Here is a 16,409-nt window from a genome sequence, read left to right as displayed (position 1 = left end):
ATCTACCCAAATTACCTCAAGGAGATCTCAAGCGTGCAAAATTCCCCCACAGGATGCAGCACAAGCCATGTTTGTTCCTTTGCATCTGCATGGGGGCAGGGGGTTCATTAGGATTGGGTTGCCCATGTTGAGCCAAAATGCCCCCTTCTAAATTCACCATGGTGTTTTCAAGATGCAAGGTCGGGGGGAGATTCAGAAACTGGTGGGCACCCTAAAAGGGCTGAAAGGTTCCTCACTTAGTGATAGTGCTGTTCACTGTCCCTACTGTTTCTGGGTAATGTTTGGTGATTCATCCTTCTTATCCTTCCTAAGCAGAAGATACCAAAGTGAGGGCATGAAGCATTAATTTCTGTGTTTTCTCTGAGGCTCTGAGACACCATGACATAGCATTTCCTGCCTTGTGTATAAGAGGGATCTAGGAAGTTTTGAAGACAAAGAAATAGTGAAGACAAAGACAATGGTGAAGGCAAAGAAGACAGCAATAGTGGGTAATTCTGATTGCTGCTGCCTCAAGGTTCGTATGAAAAGATGGTGGCTGCCACCATCAACACCCTCAGTCAGAGCTAAAAACAGTTTCCAGAAGAACTGTCCACTCTCATTTTATTCCATGGTCTTAAAATGGATGGAGAGTGAGAACTAATGGGAAATCAATACCTTAATGAGACAACTCTTCATTATGTTGAGTTCTTTTTTTACAATGCCTTTGCTCACTTGACCAGGATGAATCTCTGCTTAGGATTCATAGTCTAGTGAAGGTAGACCATAAAGAACCAGGTGGCATCTTAGAGAGGAATAGATTTACGGTGCCAGAAGTTTTTTATAGACTAGCTCTTATGTGTGGGTCACCATTCATCTTTTAGTCTTTACAATACCACCATAAGACCCTTTGCTGTTTTTGCTGTAATCAAAAATGTACCCATTTTAACTTTTAAGAGTATGGCTGCTGTTCTGATGGTCGGAATGATTGTAGAATTGCATTTGAATTTATCTAAATTCATATTATCATTTAAGAACTTTATTTGTTGCCATCTGAAGAAGGCATCATTTTACCTTGTTGCAGTTTTTAGATATATATTATTGTATCCAAAGAAAGTTAGTTATGACTAAGCACCATTAAAATCAATGAGACAAATTTGGGCCTAATCCTATCCAACTTTCCAGCACCGGTGCAGCCGCAATGCAGCCCCAAGGTAAGGAACCAAATGATCCCTTACCTTGAGGAGGCCTCTGGGATTGCCTCCCCACCACTGGATGCAGTGCACACCCCATTGGCACAGCTGCACTGGCACTGGAAAATAGGATTGGGCCCTTTGTTTCCACTGATGCTATGGTGACACATGTACACATATGTGCACCCAAAACATTCGTGTCTAGAGAGATTTTGTGTGTGTGTGTGTGTGTGTGTGTGTGTGTTGTGGTGGACATTCCCTACAGGCTGGTATCAGAAGGGAAGAAGATAGTGAGTGCCCCCAAGCCAACAAAGATTCAAAAGAATAAGCTTATTGGGGGGAATTAATGCAATGGGAAAAAGTGCACAATAACATAAAGTTGCTAATGACTATGGGACCAATCCTTTTGGGCCCTGCTGCCCCATCACAACTCACGTTCTGGTGGTGCAACAGTCACAGAAGTCACGAGTAGCCATGGCTACGTGTCAGCAGTCTCCAAAGATGCCCTGGCACCTGTAAGTCAGCACAGGGGGTGGGTGGAATGGGGCAAGGGCAGGGAGGAATGGGGCAGGGGGTAGGGAGGGGTGTTTTGAAGTGGGGGTGGGTGGAACAGGACAGGGACAGGGAAGAATGGGGCAGAGACCAGGGAGGGGTGTTTTGAAGCAGTGGCTTCATTAGGGGGCGTGGAGGATGCAGGCCGCACCTGGGGATGTGCACGGGGGCGGGGGTGACACCACTATTTAACAACATTTTTAAAATATTGATATTTTTGAATAATACAGATCGATGTGTAATTCCATGAAGAATGAAATGAAAAAAAAACCATGCTGAAATATCTCTACTCTATCAAAAGTTATAGCCAAAAACCAGCAGGGGGTGGGGTGACGGTACATCACCATGCCCAGTACCTAGGGTATTACCCTGCCCAGTGCAAGAGAGGAGGTCCGTCATAGGGGTGATGCACTGGCCTCCCTTACCGGGTGTCACAAACCCTAGTGACGCCACTGTTTTGAGGTCAAGGAAGGGATGGTATCGGTGGTAGCGGCACTGTCGATATCCCAGCCCTAATCCATCTTCCCAGATCCCCTTGGACTTGTGCCAGCACATTTACCGGTACAGGTCTGAGTTGACCCAGTGGAGGCTTACCCCTGGGCAGGCGAACAAAGCTTCCTTTATCTGGAGGAGAACTCCAGGACTGCTTATGTGTGCGTGTTGAGTGTACATACATAATATGTGCTTTTCCGGAGAGATCTAAATGTTACAAAAGTTAGGCATATGTTTTTCACTTGTGCTCAACTAACAGGTCTGTAAGACTTTTCTCTCTGCTTTGTTATAGTGCAGTCGTGTTTACTCCTTCTCCCCTAACCTTTTTTTTGTCATTGTGGAGAGTGACAGTCGCAGCTCTACGCAAGTGACCACTCAAGAAGTCTGAGGAATTTTAGAGTGTTTCGAGTGCCACTCGGTCTTTGGAAAACCATTTCTTGATTTTGACTAGATATTACTCACTTTTTGTATTGTATTGGGTTTTTGTTCTTCTTTCCATAGAACATGGGGTCACTCAGGGACATTGGCTGGCAGTGTGGTCCTAGCACACTATATTTTTTTCCCCCACTCAATTCAGAATTAACTTGTGGAATCCACAACTTCAAGGCATCCAAATGTTTATGAGTTTAGAAAACAAGATTCATAGAGCATATCTAGCTTTGTCAGTGGTAATGGTTATGTGGGGAAATATGGTTTTGAGCATGAAGAAATTAGTTTGATGCAGCTCTGGTTTTTGATTCAGCTCCTGCTCTCATAAGAACATAAGAACAGCCCCACTTGATCAGGCCATAGGCCCATCTAGTCAAGCTTCCTGTATCTCACAGTGGCCCACCAAATGCCCCAGGGAGCACACCAGATTCTCGCACTCAGAATATCTGCCCATGGTTGGTGGGGGTGACTGTTGCTGTGCTGTTCAGTCCTGGGGGCTAGTGGGTGGCATCCCCCAAGTGGTGGCCACTGATTGGCCCTGCATCTACCCCCACCCCCTGCTTGGTTTGCCCTGGTTGTGCTTTTGTGGCCTCTGGCATTGGGGCTGAGTAAATTGTGATCAGCTCCTTGCATATTGCACTGAAATTATGATAATATCAGACATGATAATATCAGACATGCCATTTGCATGGGTGACAAATGGCGTTGGGGGTTTCATGAACAAGGGCAACATTACTGGGAGGGCCTCACCAGCGTGGTATGGTATGGTGAAGCGTCTGGTGTTTCTTCTCCCCCAACCCCCAACTGTGCTGGATGAGTTTAGGATATAGTGGCGATTGGTGTACTGTCAGTATGATTGGACCTTAAGCAAGTCAACTGCTTTTTCACAAGAGACTCCCTTGAGTTCTTGATATACATTCATTGTCATGCTATACCTTGACTTTGAACCCATAGCAGCAGAGACATTCATAACCCCTATTATAACCCCTTTTAGTTACCTGAGAAGTTTAGGGCTGATCTAAGTACTGAGAGGTGTGTGTGAAATTGTTAATGGGGAGCACAGACCACAGCAAGTACACATGACCCTCTTTTCCAGGAGCCCCCACAGATACTGAATTCTGTGAAGTTTTGAATCCGTGTGGGAAGATAGGGGACTTACCTGAGGGCCATGTCTGCCCCCCCCCCCGAGGTCACGCATGGCTTCCTGGCCTCCTTAGAAGGCCCTCCAGCCACACATCTGCGGATGTTGAGCTCGCGGATAAGAAGGGCCCATTGTATATCTTTGAATCCCATTAGCAGGGGACAAACAAGGGGAAGCTGTTCCTTCATGCCCAGTTTATGCGCTTTCCAGAGGTATGTGGATGGCTTGCTGGAAATGGAAGAGATTGGGACTGGATAGATTTAGGCTCGGCCAATCACAATTGTGTTCCAAGAGCACAACACCTTTAATAACCCCTTTATTACTTCCTAACTGTGTGAAGCTCTGGACGCAATCCTAACCCGTGCTGAAGCAGGCAAGCCAGGAGGCTTGCGCTGCATCCAACGCAGGATTGCAGTGAGCAGCGGCTCAGCCATGGGCAAGGCAAAGCTCTTCGCCTTACCCGTGGGTAAGGGCTGCGCGCCCCTATGGGTCTCCCCAGACCTGCGCCACCTACGGTGGTGGCGCAAGTTCGAGGAGAGCGGAGCGACTTGAAGCTGCTCCACTTGCCCCAGGGATGGGGGTTGGGATCCGGCATAACCGCCGGGTCCCATTCCTGCCCCTGGCTCCCCACACACCTGCCCCCAGGCCCGCCCTCCCCCCACCCAGAAACGCCCCCTCCCACCCCCTCTCCACACCCCCACACCTACCTTTGCCACTTATGTCGATGCACTCGCGCCGACACAAGAGGCAGCGAGGGAGCTACAGCAGAGCCTTTTGCCTCTGTCCGCGCGTCGGTGCATCTGAATGTGCCGACACAGCTCCCGCCTAAGCAGGTGCAAACGTGCTTTATGGCACATTTGCGACCCTCCAGGGCCACCTATACCGGCACAGCTGCTGGTTAGGATTGCGCCCACTATTAGCTAGCTATGCTGGAGGGGAATGTTTTTGTTTAGCTCTACAAACATCCATGCCACCAAGCAAAAGGAAATCACTCTGTAGAAAATTGGAGGAAAGAAAAAGCAAAGTGGTGTTCAGAAATGGCAGAACAGAATTGACATTTTCAATTGCCGGCCCTGGCCCACTGAGGGTGGCATTTTCCAGGCAATATTCCATAATGTGCAATGTAAACAAGGTGCTACAATAAGTACTAGAGCCATAATCGCTATTATTAAGAAGCTTCTGTTCGAATGCGCTTTTCTCAGAAACACACGGCCTTCTGGCCCTTATCAAAAATAGGAGAAACCCACATCTATAAAATCAAACCAATGTTGTTTTGACTCTGTCTTCGTTGACAGTATTTAAGAACAGAAGCTATTTGCCAAAGGGTAGCTTTACTTTTAATTATCTCCCATAATCCTAGTATGAAAATGCCTAACAGCCTTTTCCTATCTTGCACTGGAACAGGCAGGCCAGGAGGCCGGAACTGTATCCAGAGCAAGATAGGGCCCAAAGTGGCTCAGCCGGAGGTAAGGAGAAACTCTTCTTCTTACCCAAGGTAAGCCACCGCAGCCCCAATGGGTCTCCTCAGGAGCTGCTCTGTGCTGCTCAGGAACAGGGACTAGAATTCGGGATATCTGCCAGTCCCAGCCCTGCCTCCTACTCCCCACCTGCCCACTTCCAGAACTGCCCTCCCTGCCCTTCCCCTGCCCTGGAATGCCTCCCTTCCACCTCCTCTCTTCCTCCTCCCCGCCCACCCCAGACACTTGCGTCGGCCGAGCTTGGCCAATGCAAGGCTCCCTGCCCAAGTCAGCACAGAGGCTGAATTCAGCCCGCCTGGACTGGCATGCATCCCTGTGCCAGCCCAGCCGACTCTAGAGGAGGTGCAAACGTGCTTTATGGAACGTTTGCGACCCTCCTGGGCCGGCACAAGGGACTTCCATTGGCCCAAGGGTGAGTTAGGATTGCGCCCTAAATTGCTCAATTCAAAGTAAACTAGGCTGCTTGCTTGAAACCATATGTACAGTTGTTGAGATTTCAGTGCAGAACACCGTCTATGAGTGATTTTCAACCAGCATGCTGCCATACGTTGGTGTGCCATGAAAGGTCCGTATGTGTGCCTTGGAGCATTGCAGTTGAAAATTGCTGAAAAACTCTTCTGGGTTCCTGGGCTCTGTTTCTAGGGCATCTATTTGTAGTAACAAATTGTCTGTTCCTCTTCGTTCTCCCAGCAGTTACTATAGTTACTTGTTACTACAGTTGCCCTAGAAATAGAGCTGCACAACCCAGAAGAATTTCCAGGCAGTGACATGATGTGAAGACCATAGAAAAGACCACAGAGGTCAGTGTGCCCTGAGAAGAAAACACATTGAAAATTACTGAGAACAGGCAGTTTTCTTACTTCAGAGTCATTTCTATCTTCTCAGTGTATTTTATTCTTTGACAGCACTGAGCATTTTTAACATTGAACTGTTTGGCATTGGTTTGACAGGACACCCATTAGCATGACAAGTCCTGGCCTGCCAGCTTGTGTTATGGAAATATGGATGTATTACCACTTTACATTTTTACAGCTTTACATGGTGTTCTGCATTTGTATACCAAAGAACAAAATGTATGTATGGCACCAGTTATAAACTTATGTATATAAGCACATTTATACACAGAAACACAGTTCTGTATAAATCATCGTTTTTCTCATTACAATGCCCAGTTCTTCCCAACCTCCATATATTTTGAAAGAGAAACCCACCATTTTTTTTAAGTGTAAGCAACATACATTACTGATTCAACACAAGCTTGGTTGTGCTTCTGTAGTTGGTCTTCCTTTGGTAGTTGGTACACATCACTACTGCTATGGATTTGAGATTTTGACATTGATTATTGGTTAATGAAATCTTGGTTTTGATTAGGACTGAATCAGAGATTAACAGCCCAATCCTATCCTTTCCTTCCCGCCAATGCAGCACAACCAATATGGAAGCTGGACTATATGGGCCTTTCGTCTGGTCTAGTGGGGCTCTTCTTATGTTCTTACAAAGGAGGCCCTATTCCTTACCACTGCCCCTCCCACCTCCCTGGGTGGCGGCACTCATAAAATTGTGATTCTATAGTGTAACAGTTGTGTTTCTGTCCCCTCCATGCATTCATTCATATCCTGCTTCAGTGTCTATACAGGAGTAGAAACTCTCTTTGGTTGTGTAGAACGTTTTGGTCACGCAGGGCTTAGAGACACAAGGCTTGCTCCTCAACATGCTTTTATCAGTTGTAGACTTAATGAAGCTTTCTTCTATCTTATCTGGAAGTGTCAGGATGACAGGTCTGTAATTTCCTGGCTCTCTCCTGTATCTCGCTTCTCTGAGTTTCCTGTAGGGAGAGCAGGATATAAGTGGAATAAATAATAACAAAATTGTTACTTGTTCTTATTCAAGAACAAGTAAACTCAGAAACTAACGACTGCAGCATCTGCTCAAGAAAAGTTTCAGATTTTCCTCTTCTCTTCACAAGTCACACTGAGACTATAAGGAAGCCTCTTCAATACTTCTCTGAAAACCACCAGCAGCATATGTCTACTACATGACAGACTTCAACCCAGTTTAAAAGCCATTTCATCTCTTCAGTGTACCCTGGGAATTGTGCATCTGTGCACAGGTCCACCCTTAGGAGCTGTGGGACCCAACTAAAAACAACTTTTTGCAGGGCCCCAGGTTCACAGTCATAGGGCACAATCCTAACCAGGTCTACTCAGAAGTAAGTCCTATTCTGTTCAGTGGGGCTTACTCTCAGGAAAGTGTGGTTAGGATTGCAGCCATAGTCTGTAGAATCTTAGAGATATAAATAAAATTTATTTTAGATTTTCTTTCTTTATGATAGAATGGAAAGCAATCAAAATGTGTGCTTAAAAAGTGCATGTGAGTTAATTGACCAGATGGATCTAAGCACATTTTAATATAAACTGCATATAAGACTAAGGGTACAATCCTAACCCCTTATGTCAGTGCTTTCCAGCACTGACATAAAGGCAGTGCAGCTCTGAGGTAATGGGAACCAACATTCCCCTACTTTGAGGAGGCCTCTGTGAGCGACACCCAACTGCAGGTTGCAGCACATGTTCCATTAGCACTGCTTTGCCAGTGCTGGAAAGCACTGACATAAGGGGTTAGGATTGTGCCCCTAAATTACCCTAGCATGGGGGGGAGGGTAGTGGAATTGTAGAAGATTCTCCCCAAGGAGATAGTGTCATCAGTGGCACTTGTGTTGACAGTATAGGGTTAAAACAAAAAATTTGGCTTGCAATGAGCATGGCTTACAGCTGTAACTTAGTAGGGATAATGAGAAGCTTGAGGACAAAGATGGAACAATCATCCTCAGAGAGTGAGGGAGTAGAAGGAGACAGGTTGGATGACTTTAGATGATTGGTGTGTAGCTACTTAGTCCAGTGGCTGCTGAGAGTTAGGTTTTGCTGCTGCAGCGGAAGAAGCTGTTGACCGGAGCAGAGAGGAAGGAGGACCTCTGCAGTTTGAACAGGTGAGCTACCCTGGTGGTGGGGTTCAGCAGTATTCTGCATATAACTAGGGTTGGCTATCTTTTGGATGTGGGAAGTTGATGAGGCTACAGCGGGCATACAGTTTCACAAGACTGAAAGGGGAATTTGACAGGACAGGGCCTTAGATGAGGGGCTGTAGTGGAATAGCGGAAGATCTGGTGAGGAGGTAGAGTATGGTGTCCACAGTGCCTCTTGCCCTAAGTAAATGCAGGGTTAAAGCCTGGAGGAGGTAGCTGGAGGTGTGCTGCACAGCTGCAGCCACTAGAGGCTAAAGTGAACCTGGGAGCATATAAATAGCACCTGGAGGAACTAGTGGGTGTGGGTTGTAGGAGGAGTGCAGGTTGGAGGTAGGAGACTGACTTGGCTTATGGACTGTGGAATCTGACCTTGGACTGGGACTTGGCATATTGACTTTGGACTTTGATTTGGATACCCTGACTGATTTACCTGCAACCTGACCTTGGACTGTAACTTGGCTTATTGGCTCTGGACTCTGATTTGGCAGCTCTCATTGATTGGACTGGTTTACTTGGAATCTGTGGACTGGAACTGGACTCTGACTTTTGCTTGCTGCACTGGTGAGTTCCACAAGGGAAACTAATCAGCTGTAAGTGGGCACAAGGCCCAGTGGATTGGGATTTGGCAGAACAGGGGCCCAACCAGGAACAGTTGGTCTGATTGGCTTAAAGCTGGCCCTGTCTGTGTGAGGGGCTCAGGAACTGTAATAGGGAGTTGTCAATTTCTTGATCAAAGTAAAGTTTTCAGAATTGGGGGCAGTCATTACAGTTAAAATGGGTATTCAGTAGGGATGCATGATCATCCTTCCCTTCAACCTGAAATGAATTGTACATACATCCTCACTACTTTGTGAATGGTTAATGCATCCACTTGCAGAACTGCCTGCAAAGTTTGTGTGGCCACCATCTCTGCAGGGACACTCTCTGAAGTGGGAATTGACCTCCAGGCCCTTGCAAGCCATCTCTTGCTACAGAGACCTTTGTGGGCCTTTTCTGCAGCAGGAACCTCCCTCTGCTCAGAGATTTCATGCTAGCTTTGGAAGCCAGCAACAGCTCCCCTTGCCCCTACTCCAAGGTAAGGTGTGTTTTGGGAAAGGGGGACTTAGCAGCAGCTTGTAGCATTGAGCTGAAGTCAGCCCTGCTCTCCTGTTCTCAGCAGGCAACACATAGAGTCATGTTCAGCTCAGTCCTATTTGTGTACACTTGATCAGAGGATTCCGACATTATGAGCACCCCAAAAGAATGCAGCAACATCCCTAGCATGAAACCAACCAAAGTTTGTAGTGTAGATCTGTGCAGGCATAGTGCATGATTATACTGTAGCCCAGGGGTCTCCAAACCCCGGCCCGGGAGCCAGATGCGGCCCGCAGCAAGCCTCTTTCCGACTTGCAGCCAACCTCTTGTTCCCTGAAAGCCTCTGGCCCACTCAACTGAACATGACCAGAACTGTGATCTGATTGTGTCTGGAGGGTGTTCTGAGGGCCAGAGAGGTTGAATAAATGAACCCATTCATTTATTCACTCATCTATGTTCCATCTCTTATTTAAATTTTATATTTAAATTTTTTTCTGGACCTCCACACCATGCCAGATATTTGATATGACCCTCTGGCCAAAAAGTTTGAAGACCCCTGCTGTAGCCCTATACAATGCATCTATGGTAAGGCCACACCTGGAGTATTGTGTCCAGTTCTGGTCGCCACATCACAAAAAAGATATAGTGGAAATGGAAAAGGTGCAAAAGAGAGCGACTAAGATGATTACGGGGCTGGGGCACCTTCCTTATGAGGAAAGGCTATGGTGTTTGGGCCTCTTCAGCCTAGAAAAGAGGCGCCTGAGGGGGGACGTGATTGAGACATACAAAATTATGCAGGGGATGGACAGAGTGGATAGGGAGATGCTCTTTACACTCTCACATAATACCAGAACCAGGGGACATCCACTAAAATTGAGTGTTGGGAAAGTTAGAACAGACAAAAGAAAATATTTCTTTACTCAGTGTGTGGTTGGTCTGTGGAACTCCTTGCCACAGGATGTGGTGACAGCATCTGGCCTGGATGCCATTAAAAGGGAATTGGACAAGTTTCTGGAGCAAAAATTCATTGCGGGTTACAAGCCATGATGTGTATGTGCAACCTCCTGATTTTAGAAATGGGCTGTCAGATGCAAGGGAGGGTACCAGGATGCAGGTCTCTTGTCAGGTGTGCTCCCTGGGGATCACACATTTGGTCATCATTTAGTGAGCCACTGTGAGATACAGGAAGCTGGACTAGATGGGCCTATGGCCTGATCCAGTGGGAATGTTCTTATGTTTTTATGTTCCTATGTTTCTTCTTCAGAATTCAGCAGCTCACACATTATTTGTCTGTTTCAGTCAGGCAACTGAAGCAAAAAAAAGAAATGCCCTGTTTAAAACTGACAACCCTGACTTTCTTATAACTTTATACAAATCCCTTGCAGAGATGTGCCCATAGGGAAGGCAGGCATGCAGCCCTGACCTGCCAGTTTCTAGTTCAAGTAGCGCAATCCGGCCCATCACCCAGCATTGTGAAATCTCAGCTTGCCTATGATTAAGGAATAGAAACACCAAATTATAAGGCGCGCCATCGCTGTCACAGTGCTAGAATTTGTGGCATGATTACATGTTAAAGCATGCAAAAGTAGCAAAATGGTCATTTTGTAACTTAGTTCTATTCCCTGGTGCTTAGAATTCTTGCTAGTTTAAGAATGGTTACTCATGTCAACTGATCTTTTTGCTCTTCAATTCCCATTAAACATGACTGTGCATAAAGCATAAGCCGTTCCTTTAGCATGGTAAAATAATTATTCCAATTCTCTATGGCAGTGGTTCCCAAACTTTGTATCACCAGGACCCACTTGACACTATATTGCACTGGTTTCCAACCTGTGGTCCATGGACCACAGGTGGTCCATAAGACCCTGAGAAGTGGTCCACGAGGTGGGGGGGAGGGGAATCACCTTCGATAACTTCCAGTGTTTTGCCAAGCAATGAATCTCCTATGGACCACTAAAGAGGGTAGAGAACGGAATGTCTACTGCCACTGAAGTGTAATCTGAGGCTGTGAGTGGTCCATTCTCTGACTTTTCTGACAGTCCGTGGGGAGTGCTTGGGAGATGGACCACCAGAAAGGGTGGAGACCAGACCACCTGCAGCTGAATGTGGTCCATGACAATTTTGATTTTTGCCTCAGTGGTTCGCAAGCTTCTAAAGGTTGGAAACCCACTGCTCTATTGGGAGCCCTTAGTTTTATGAGACTTAAAAAAAAAATTGAACTAGAAAGAAATAATATTTTTATTTATTTACATGCAATTCATTCATTCATTTGCGAAGAAACCTTGATCCATTTCTCATAATGAGGCATCCCTAATGAATAGCCTCAAGGCTTGAGGGGGTTATTTATGTGATCCAGCCTTCACATGCCCCCACTACCTGACATTGACAGACTTGGGGGGGAGGGGGAAAACACCACAGAAAAAAGACGCTCAAACATTTATTTCCCTATATTTACACAAGCTTGCAAACTGCAGGAGCTCAGTTCTATGCAGGGCAGTTTGCAGCTATCTAATTTTTGAGTAGCCTCAGGGGTTGAGGCAATTATCTGATTTTTCTATCACCTGTGTTTTTGCTGCAGGATCTGTGGGACCACAGGAAATTGGGTCACGACAGTTTGAGATTGAGACAGAGCTGGGTATCATCAGTTTGAGAAATGCTACCCTTTGTTATATCCCCATGATTTGTATATTTCTTATAATTTGGCAATGAAAACGTGGTGGCTATAAACAGGCACTGTCAAAAGATACCTCTTTGTCCTTCCCTTTCACTAACTACTACAAAGCATAGTCCCACAAAATCTAGTCTGCGAGAGACCACTGGAAACTTGTAGTATTTAGGGAAGAACTACTTTCAACAGTGAAGTTCTTACAGGAATACAGAAGCAAACACTGAGAGCCTGAGATCCATAACAATATTGGCTAACCACCAAAAGTGGTTTGTAGCACATTTTATTAGAACAGCTTCCATTAAAACTCTTTTTTCTTCCTGCTACATTGAAGAAACTACTTACTTTACAGGTTGTGAATCCCATGTGCATTCCTAATCTGGTTTCACCCTTAAGATCATCAATTTGGCCTCTATCCTACCTTCTGTTATTTCTGATGTTGTACCAAAACCTAGAAGGAGTTTTAGCTTTCCATTTTGCATGACCCAGCTGCATGGCTGTGCTAGTATAATGACTCGCAGCCTAATTCTAATGCGTCCTTGAACTGCCAGAATTAGAGTTCCAGCAGTACACAGTATGATGGCTATCACAAAAGGCAACACACCATGCAGCCAGGCCTCAGTTTCATGCAAGTGGCAAGCGGTTTGGAGTAGTGCTGTCAGTAGGGGGTGTAGATTACACTGGGTGACAGTCAGGAGTGTGACACCAAAGGAGGGGAGCCAGAAATTTTCTGGGATTTTAGTTGACCTCATGGAGAGCAAAAGATGGAGGCCTGGCTGATTGGGAGGCTAGGTAGGTAGACCTGGACTCCACATTGGAAAGCCTGGTAGATCTGGGCTCCAGAGGTTCCTCAGTGATGGCAAGGAAAGGGACCTTAGCTATGGATATGGCTGCCATATCTGTAGAGAGGGGGAACCTCACTTTGTCCCCCAGGTGGGTAGAACCTGTCCCTATGAACAAAAAGGAAAGCTGACTCTGAAGGGGAGGCCAGATCTACTCATGGGGTAGACCTGGGTTCCACACTCGGAAGCCCAGTAGACCTGGTTGCTGGAGACTTCTCTAGCCAGTGCTGCCCTCCCCAACCCCATTTTGCCCCTCCCTTCCACACTAGATGTCACAAACCCTAGTGGTGCCACAGGTTTGGAGGCCACCAGCATATCATATATGTATATGGGTACATGCATACTAGAGAGACAGAAATATTTACAGCATGCCAACCAGCTCCTTCTGTTGGAATCTTGCGTTTCAGAGGTCTCCACTTCAGAGGAAATGCCAGTTACACTCTCACACTGCATACAAATGAATTCCCCCGATGTAGGAAACACTGGCCAAAAGTCAGGTTTTCTGAGCAATTGTGTAAGCTCAGTTGCATCCTGAGGATGTAAAATTTTAAATATGCTGTAAAATATGAAATATAATGGCACAAAAAGGCAACTAGAAAAACACTAACCTGCTTCTAATAAAGATTTTTATGTGATGAGCTTTTAAGTGCAGGGAAAGAATATATCATTTTCCTCCTAGCTATGGCCCTTTTAGCAGTAAAGCCGTGCTAATGACCCTAAATTTACAGTGTGTGGGCTGTGCTCAGGTTCCTTAGAAACCAAAATGAGGCTACATCTTTCTATTTTTTTTTTTATGAAAACAGAACCAATTTAATTAGATTCATGTTTACTCTGTGCAGCAAAAAGCAGACCTCTCTGCTTGGCTATCTATTGTGCAAATATTTCGGCAATTCACAGCACTACTTACCTTTTCAATTTGCAGTACCTAAATGAAGTTTGAATTAGGAAGAGAAACTGATGTTTATTCAATAACGGTTTGTCGGGAATGTTAAATAAGAAAATCCCCAGTTTACGAAACACAAAATCCTATAAACTCAAAGCTAACCCATTTGGCTTGTGGCAATACCCAATCGAAAACAACATGGAATTATATCTTGATTCCATATATCTTGATAATGGATGCTGTTAAACTTCTATGGAACACTTTAGAAAGGTAATAACTTTGACTTCTTGCTCTTGACGATAGGAAAGATGTCTTTGGTGTACAATACGTTACCTTTTCAGCAAAGTGATGTTCAGTTTCCAGTTCATTCTATAGTAGTCCTTTGGTGTCTGTGAGGTTGGTTCCACACCCCCTCCCACAGATATTGATATCAGCAGATACTGGAGTTCCTTTGAAAACCATTTTAAAAAGTAAAAAAATAAAATAAAATAGCCTTTCCTACCATCACACTGTAAAATTCTGCCATTTGCAGGGCTTCAAAGCCGCCCATCTTCTGAGCTTCCCTAAACCGCGTCCAGGTCTTGGCTTTTCCCAGAATGCATCGTTCATCTCGGATATGGCTTATAGAAGCTCAGAATGCAGATCTGAAGCCCTGCAAATGGTGCAATTTTGCAGCACAGTGGTAGGGAAGCCTAGTTTCTTACTCATTTTTACTTTTTAAAACTTTCAAAGGGAACTCCCACACCTGCGGTACCCGCAGATAGTGACATCTGTGGATGCCCGACCTGCAGATAAGGCAGGTCCACTATATATATTCCTCAAGATAATACTAATTGACTTAGGGCCCAATTTGATCCAACTTTCCATCACCGGTGCTGCCGTAACACAGCCCCAAGGTAAGGGAACAAATGTTCCCTTATCTTGAGGAGGCCTCTGTGACTGACCCTCTACCAGAGGGTGCAATGCATGCCCCAATGGCACAGCTGCACTGGCAATGGAAAATTGGATAGGATTGGGCCCTTATCTTACTATGTAAACTGCTTCATGAACTACCTTTTGTTGATAAGCAATATATAAACAATCCTAATAATAATAGCAATAGTGATGATAGTCTCAGAATGCCAGATGCAAGGGAGGGCACCAGGATGCAGGTCTCTTGCTGTCTTGTGGGCTCCCTGGGGCATTTGGTGGGCCACCGTGATATACAGGAAGCTGGACTGGATGTGCCTTTGACCTGATCCACCAGGGCTAGTCTTATGATGATGACAAAATTACTTAGAATAACCAAGTAAAGATTCTCTGGGACTTCAGACAATGGTCAAATAATCACCTAGAACAGGGGTGTCCAAACTTTTCGGCAGGAGGGCCACATCATCTCTTCGACACTGTGTCAGGCCAGGGAAAAAAAAGAATTAATTTGCATTTTAAATTTGAATAAATTTACATAAATGAATATATTAGAGCTGGAACTTATATGAATGAATGAAGGTCTTGCAATAGTTCAAAGCCTATAAAAGGCCTTACACCAAGCAAGGTTGGCCTTTCTATCACTGCTGCATCACAGACGTGAAACAGCAAGCAGTGGAGGTTAACCAGTTGCCCTATGCTGAGAGCAGTTGCCTCGGGCCAGCACGGGCTCCAGAAAGTCTCTGGAGGGCCAGAGGCTCACTGGAGACTGGGGGCTCACCGCAGGCCAGATTGGGAGGCCCCAAGGGCCGCAAGTGGCCCCTGGGCCAGGGTTTGGGCACCCCTGACCTAGAATACAAGACACCAGATTCTTCAGACACATTCTGGGTGGTGAGAGCAATGCAGAGGCATCTGCTCCACTTTCAATTCCTTCAATGAATTCCTTCAAAGAAGGAAAGATCAACAGGCAAGTGTTGTGGGCAGCCCTGCATATTTTATTCAGTATGAATAGAATAGATCCTAGCAGATAGCAAGAAGGGAGAGGGGCTGCCTGTGCTAGCACCCCCACCTTATGACTGGTGACTGGGGAGGACTACCCCTGCCCCATTTCTGCACTACCGGGTCAGTCAGGCAATAGAACCTTCCTTGCAAAGGGAGGAGGTTCGATGGTAGGGGTTATGAATGCATTTACTGCCTGCTCTGTGGGGCCAGGGTGTCATGACTGCCAGGATATGTCTGCAAATGCCCCTATGAAAGGTCAATCACTTCTCGCCCCCTGCCTCAGCTCAGACCATCTCCCTCATTCTCAGCTGGAGCAAGGGCATTTACTATAAGTTCTGCTGTGGTCGAAGCCTGCCTTCCCCTTCCAGCCCCAGCCCATCCATCCATGACATACCTGGCTGCAGCATCTTGGTTGGTAAGGCAACCAGGTTGGGCTGCCAGCAGGCCACACAATCAGCTCAGGAACAGTTCCCACCAGCTCCACCCAGGAAATGGTGGTGTGTGCTGCCCCATGGTGTGGTCCAGCGACAGGTTCAGACAACCCTTCTCAGGCAGGTGAGCCCATCTCTGGACCTAATTATCTTTGCCACCAACTTCAATGGTTGGCAACCTTCAGTCTGGAAAGACTATGGTAGAAGCCTACAGCACCCGGTATTCCCAGGCGGTCTCCCATCCAAGTACTAACCAGGCCTGACCCTGCTTAGCTTCTGAGATCAGACAAGATCAGGCATGTGCAGGGTAACAGTGCATAGGA

General features: G+C 46.1%; 1 pseudogene; it reads right to left on the bottom strand.

Moving 5' to 3' along the window:
• Positions 1 to 16,291: 16,291 nt before the first annotated feature.
• LOC136656327 (5S ribosomal RNA) lies at positions 16,292 to 16,409 on the bottom strand (annotated as a pseudogene).

This window comes from Tiliqua scincoides, chromosome 6, assembly GCF_035046505.1.
Source record: "Tiliqua scincoides isolate rTilSci1 chromosome 6, rTilSci1.hap2, whole genome shotgun sequence".
Taxonomy (NCBI): domain Eukaryota; kingdom Metazoa; phylum Chordata; class Lepidosauria; order Squamata; family Scincidae; genus Tiliqua; species Tiliqua scincoides.
This window is presented reverse-complemented; position numbering and strand designations above follow the sequence as displayed.